This window comes from Euprymna scolopes, chromosome 26, assembly GCF_053919585.1.
Source record: "Euprymna scolopes isolate OS-2025 chromosome 26, ASM5391958v1, whole genome shotgun sequence".
Lineage (NCBI taxonomy): Eukaryota > Metazoa > Mollusca > Cephalopoda > Sepiida > Sepiolidae > Euprymna > Euprymna scolopes.
This window is the reverse complement of record NC_136507.1, coordinates 56,016,902-56,022,741: the sequence shown is the minus strand read 5'-3', so window position 1 is coordinate 56,022,741 and position 5,840 is coordinate 56,016,902. Positions and strand designations below refer to the sequence as shown.

At 37.0% G+C, this 5,840-nt stretch overlaps 1 pseudogene; it reads right to left on the bottom strand.

The window, feature by feature from the left end:
• Positions 1 to 569: 569 nt before the first annotated feature.
• LOC145248481 (U2 spliceosomal RNA) lies at positions 570 to 696 on the bottom strand (annotated as a pseudogene).
• Positions 697 to 5,840: the final 5,144 nt, after the last annotated feature.

The window sequence follows — 5,840 nt, the reverse complement described above, 5'->3', positions numbered from 1 at the left end:
AATTACGAAATTAAATTCACGTTGGTCAACCGTTTTGATCTTTTGTAAATAATTAGAAAAATAATGAACAAATTCGTAACTCTGCGAATTGTAAAGTAAATTATTTATGTATACACCACTATTTTGACCTTCTTTAATATTCTTAGCAAATTTGCATTTAATTAAAAGATTAAATGATTTACACTCAACAATTTAATGCTTTTTTACATCAATATTTAGTTATAAATTTATGCAAATGGCAAGACAATATCGTAGCAGTTACATTCAAATATCAAAATCCTATTTAAACAAGGCCAATAGCCATTAGTCGCGTTCTCTCGTGTAATGAATGAATGCGTGAATGTAGGATTGACATGAAATTCCTAAAGATAAACTAAAATGACCGAAAATGGGCTGAAATGACTTAAATAAATAAAAAGTAAATGACTTAGAATGACTTTAATGAACTTAAGGATGAATTGAATGACCTTAAGAATGACTTGAATACTTAAAAATAATTGGAATCCTTCAAAAACAACTTAAATAATCTGGAGAATGACTTGCATGGCTTTGAGACTGACTGGTTGTAAAGTGGGTGATCATTTTACATTAAATTAATACAGAAAAGTGATCCCCTACTTTATATCACAATAAGTGCAGCATGTAGTGAGAACAGATACTAAACTTTGATCTTGGCCAAAAGGCCAAGAAAAGGGTATTTATTTGCTCTCCCACCGAGCAAATTAAGCACAAAGCCGGTTTTTAATGTAAGGAGTGAAGGGGATATGGGGACCAACTCCCCGGGGAGTAGGGGAGCTGGATAGTGACAATTGGTATGAAGGGTTTCCCCTACATTGACCAAGGTCTTATATGTGGGGTTGGTATTTATTTGCTCCTCCACCGAGCAAATTAGGAACAAGGTCGATTTTTAATGTGAGGAGTGCAGGGGAAATGGGGACTAACTCCCCGAGGAATAGGGGAGTTGGATAGTGACAATTGTATGAAGGGTTGCGCCTACATTGACCAGGGTCTTATATGTGGAGTTGCTCCCACATATGGTCTTTGCTTGCAGTATCTGCCGGAACAGCACCGACCGACGGAGTGACTTATAGAGTCGCTTGCACGCGACTAAAAATAATAATTGAAAAAAAAAACTGCACATTTTATAAATGAAAAACGAAACTAGATGTGAAACCGAATAAAAGAAATAAGTCACATGTTTTGAAAGCATTAGTTCGTAACATTAATTCTTTCTCTTCTAGAGGCCATCATCCCCGGACTTAGCAACAACAAGAAAAAGGGGGGGGCAACAAAATAATAAAGTCTTCTTCTTTGATAAGGATGGGTGTCACCGAAAGTATCAGACAAAATAATGTAAAAAATGATTTTTCATTTAATAGAAAAGTATTCGGTTTTTAAAATTTTCCAGTTAAACTTACGAAAAAATGCTTTACAAAGATTCGACTAACTCTTTCTACACAATTTTCACGTTATCCATGCAAAACATATCGGATATAACTTTAAAATATTTATTTGCACAAAATATAAAAATACATAATGAACAAATTTAGGCACAACGCTGTGGGGGGTATAATAGATGTCGTTGAACATCGTTCGTCTCAAATACTTAAAACGGTTTCTCCTACTCTTCACCACAATACCACATTTACACTAGGGACTGTCCTTCTTAAGATACGCGTAAATTTGAAAATGTTTTATTGAATTGTTTGCATTAATAAAATTTAAGTGGCGTGAGAATAGGAAATAAACAAGCAACAACAAAACTTGGTTAGTAAGGCCCTCTCAACCTATTCTAAATATTAGATCACCTACTGTTTTTCGGTTTGCCGAAAACAAGCAGGCCAATCTCTAAGTTTGAGTGGGATCTAAGTGTAGGTGAAAATAAAGAGGGGAGCGTTGGAATTGGTTGAAATAAAGACCAAGGACGAAAAGAAATAAAAGTGGGACTTTGATACAAACGTTAGTGAGATAAGAATTTATCTTCTAGGGGCCACTACTCTGGACTTAGGAACAACAAAATGAGAGGAAAAAAAAACAAATAAAATCTTTTTTTTAGACAAAATGGATGTAAAAAAATAATAATAAATAAATGATTTCATATTTAATGAAAAAATCATTCCACATTATTCGGTTTTCTAAAATGTTAAAATCTAAAAATAAAAGATTCGCGAGAAACGTTGAGTCAGTAAAACTAATGGACGTAAAAGATTCGACATGATTTGAACTCGGATCGATGACTTCTTAGTTTGTGGTTGCAACAATTGCACCATTCGTATCTTCCACTTCTTGGTTAGAAAAAGATGAAAACGGAGGAAAGGATGATAAAGAACCGAGTTTAAAGCATCTTAACGAGATTTAAGCGGCAAAAAGAGACTCTTTTAAAACGGCATTCATATCATACAAATCGTTTGTTGGATTGAAGCAAACAAAAATATTAAGAAATAAATAAGCAAGGATGTGTGAGGGGCGAAGTTCAAAGAATACGAAAGAGTATTTCAAAGAGTATTTCAAAGATTAAAAGGATTTAAAGCGCTTTCTATCACACCTTTTGATGCTATCAAGCTGAAGATTTAACAATATGGCAATGGAAAATACTTGGCAGAATTTGTAGGGTTGCTACGACAATGAATTAGAACCCATATTCATCCTTTTCATCAACAGAAATCAAAACGTATCCCCTTTTGTTTTCATAAGACGGCTCAATGAATTTTCAGAAAGGACTTTATAACAATAGTAAATAATAATTTGCCTTAATATAGCACACATACATACACCCACATACACACACACACACACACACACACACATATATATATATATATATATATATATATATATATATATATAAAGTACGACCACAAAAGCACATTCAATAACAAAAATGCCGGATATAAGAGGGGCGTGCAATAAGTAATGCCCCTGACCCACTTCTCATAGCAATAGATCAACGAAAAATGGCACAGTTATTAGTCTTTCTCTACATAGAAACCACCCAGAGTTATGCATTTCTCCCTTAGTTTGATGCAGCTCTGGAGACTATTTTTGTAGAACCCCCCAGGTTGGTCCTCCAACCCCATCTGGGAAACGCTTTCCTTTCCAAAACAGCTTCATGGCTGGGAAGAGGTGAAAGTCAGAGGGTGCAAGGTCAGAAGAGTAGGGAGGATGGGGAAGGATTTCATAACCACACGCCCGTGCTTCTGATCTGGCGACATGCGAGTTATGGACCGGAGCATTGTCCTGCAGGAGGAGGGCACCTTTGCTGATCTTGCCCCGCCTCTTGATTTTGATAGCTCCCCTTAATTTCCTCAAAAGTGAAGCATAATAGGCTCCTGTAATAGTGGTACCCTTTGCCAGGAAATTTGTCATCACTACTCCGTCCTGGTCACAGAAGACTGTGAGATTGACCTTGCCAGCGGAGGGCTGCACTCTTACGTTTTTTGGAGGTGGTGAGTCCAAGTACTTCCACTGCATTGACTGGACTTTAGTCTCTGGATCATAGTGATCGACCCAAGTTTCATCCTGTGTAATCAGTCTTTTGAAAAACTTTGACTTATCTTCTTGGCACATCTCCTTATTCATCATTGAGCACTCGACGCGCTCTCGCTTCTGGAATGGTGTGAGCAACCTGGGAATCCATCTGGCAGACACCTTATGCATATACAAATGGTCATTAATGATAGTTTCCACAGACCAAGTAATTATCTTGACATCTTGAGCTATTTGGCGAATAGTAATGCGCCGATCTTCCAAAATGGCAGCCTCAACTTTACGGACAGATTCCTCATCAATGGTAGAAGGGGGGCGACCAGGTCTGAGAGCTGTTCCTACAGACTTCCGGTCATGTTTGAATTCACAATACCAGCGTTTTAACAAGCTCATATGATGGGACATTATGACCATAAGTTTATTTCATTTCATCAAAAGTCTCCTGTGGTGTGCGTCCTTTCAAATACAAAAACCGGATCACTGATAAAGAGTCACTGACTATTTCTATTCGTGGTAGAGACGGTTTCTTGTAATTATTGAAGGAAACCAGTTTAGTTTTGGCAGCATTGAATGTGACCATTCATTTTTGTCCCAATTCCACTACAGATTGGAGGTCATCCTCTAGTGTTTTTGCCATTTCTTTAGATATGTGTTCATTTGTTTTCCTGTCATGCCTGTTTTAGAGTGTGGTGTCATCAGCATATATACCCATCTCAGAGGCAGTTTTGTCGGGGAGGTCATTAATAAATATAAGGAACAATAGAGGTCCAAGGATATACCCCTGAGGCACTCCCGCATTTATATCATATTGTTTGGATGTACGACCGTCGAGGACAACCTGGATTTTTCTCTTATCTAAGAAGGCTTTAATTATGTTAAGTATTCTACCAGGTATACCGTATGATCTAATTTTCCTGAGGAGACCCTCATGCCATACCCTGTTAAAAACCTTAGATATATCTAGAGCTACCGCTCTGCCCTCTCCCGCTTTGTCCAGTGAATGGTATTTACGTTCAGAGATTACAATGAGGATGTCTGCTGTGGAACGGGCTTGTCTAAATCCATATTGTTTGTCAGTCAGAAGTTTAGCATCTGTAAGGTGATAGACTAGAGTATGGTTAAATATGGTCTCAAATATTTTGGCGAAAAGTGGGAGAAGCTAATGGGGCGATAATTTAATGGGTCAGTTCTTTCGTCAGAATTCTTGAATACTGGTACCATAGTAGCAGTTTTCCAGCAGGCAGGAAAGCAAGATTCATTAAGGCATTTGTTGTAGAGTTTGGAGAGAACTGGAGCTACTTCGGCTGAGCCCTTTTTTAATAGCACAGCTGGGATGTGATCGGGTCCACATGCTTTTGAAGTGTCAAGGTTTTTTTATGATAGCATGCACCTGAGCAGGGGTGATTTTTAGATCGTCTGTGGCGTCTGTCTGCAAAGGAAAGTCAGAGAGGCGGTGGTTGAAAGGGTCCAGTGTGGAGTTTGAGGCAAACCGACTGGCAAGCATATTAGCCTTATCGGTTGCTGAGCAAACAATCTCGTAATTGTTGGTTAGTGGGGAATTGTTGATTGCCTATTATTTGCTACACTGCCGTAGATTCTCCAGAAGTCACGCGTTCCTAATTTTTGTGCTTCGATGCGTTTTTTTAGTGGTTTCAGTAAATTCTCTCTTAGCTGTCGCTATTTCTTTCTTAACGTTACTTCTAGTTTCTATATACTTCTGTCTGTTTGAACTGGTCTTATGTTTATATATAAATTTTTATTAATAATTTTTTTTATTGCTGAATGATCAAATAAAAAAAACGGTAATTACGCGACATACATTTACGGTATTATTGTGCTAGACATTGTGTTTTAAATAGGAATCGAGTTGGTTAAGTGTTGTTTAAATATGATATTTAATCATGACACATTTGCTTTAAAACCCAGCATGTGTCACGAACTTTAGCACTGACTGATTCTACTATTTTGAGTCATGCTCACTTAACCTATCACCTGAAGATCTTAGAAACTATTCACGTTCGTTGAAGAAGCCTTCTCTCTACAAGCAGAGCGACTGTCTTTTAGGTTTGAACGTGACCAGTCTCTAGGTGATATCATACGTATCATTATTTTAGAAATATAGTATCCCGTTTTTTTTTCTAATACACTATGTCTCTATTTTCTAAATTTATTGTTTCCCATTTTATTTTAAACGCATCGTCTTCCATTTTATTTTAAACGTATCGTCTCTAATTTATATCTTAAACGTATCGTCTCCCAATTTATTTTAAACGTCTCGCCTCACATTTTATTTTAAACGTATCATCTCTCATTTTATTTTAAACATATCGTCTCCCAATTTATTTTAAACGTAT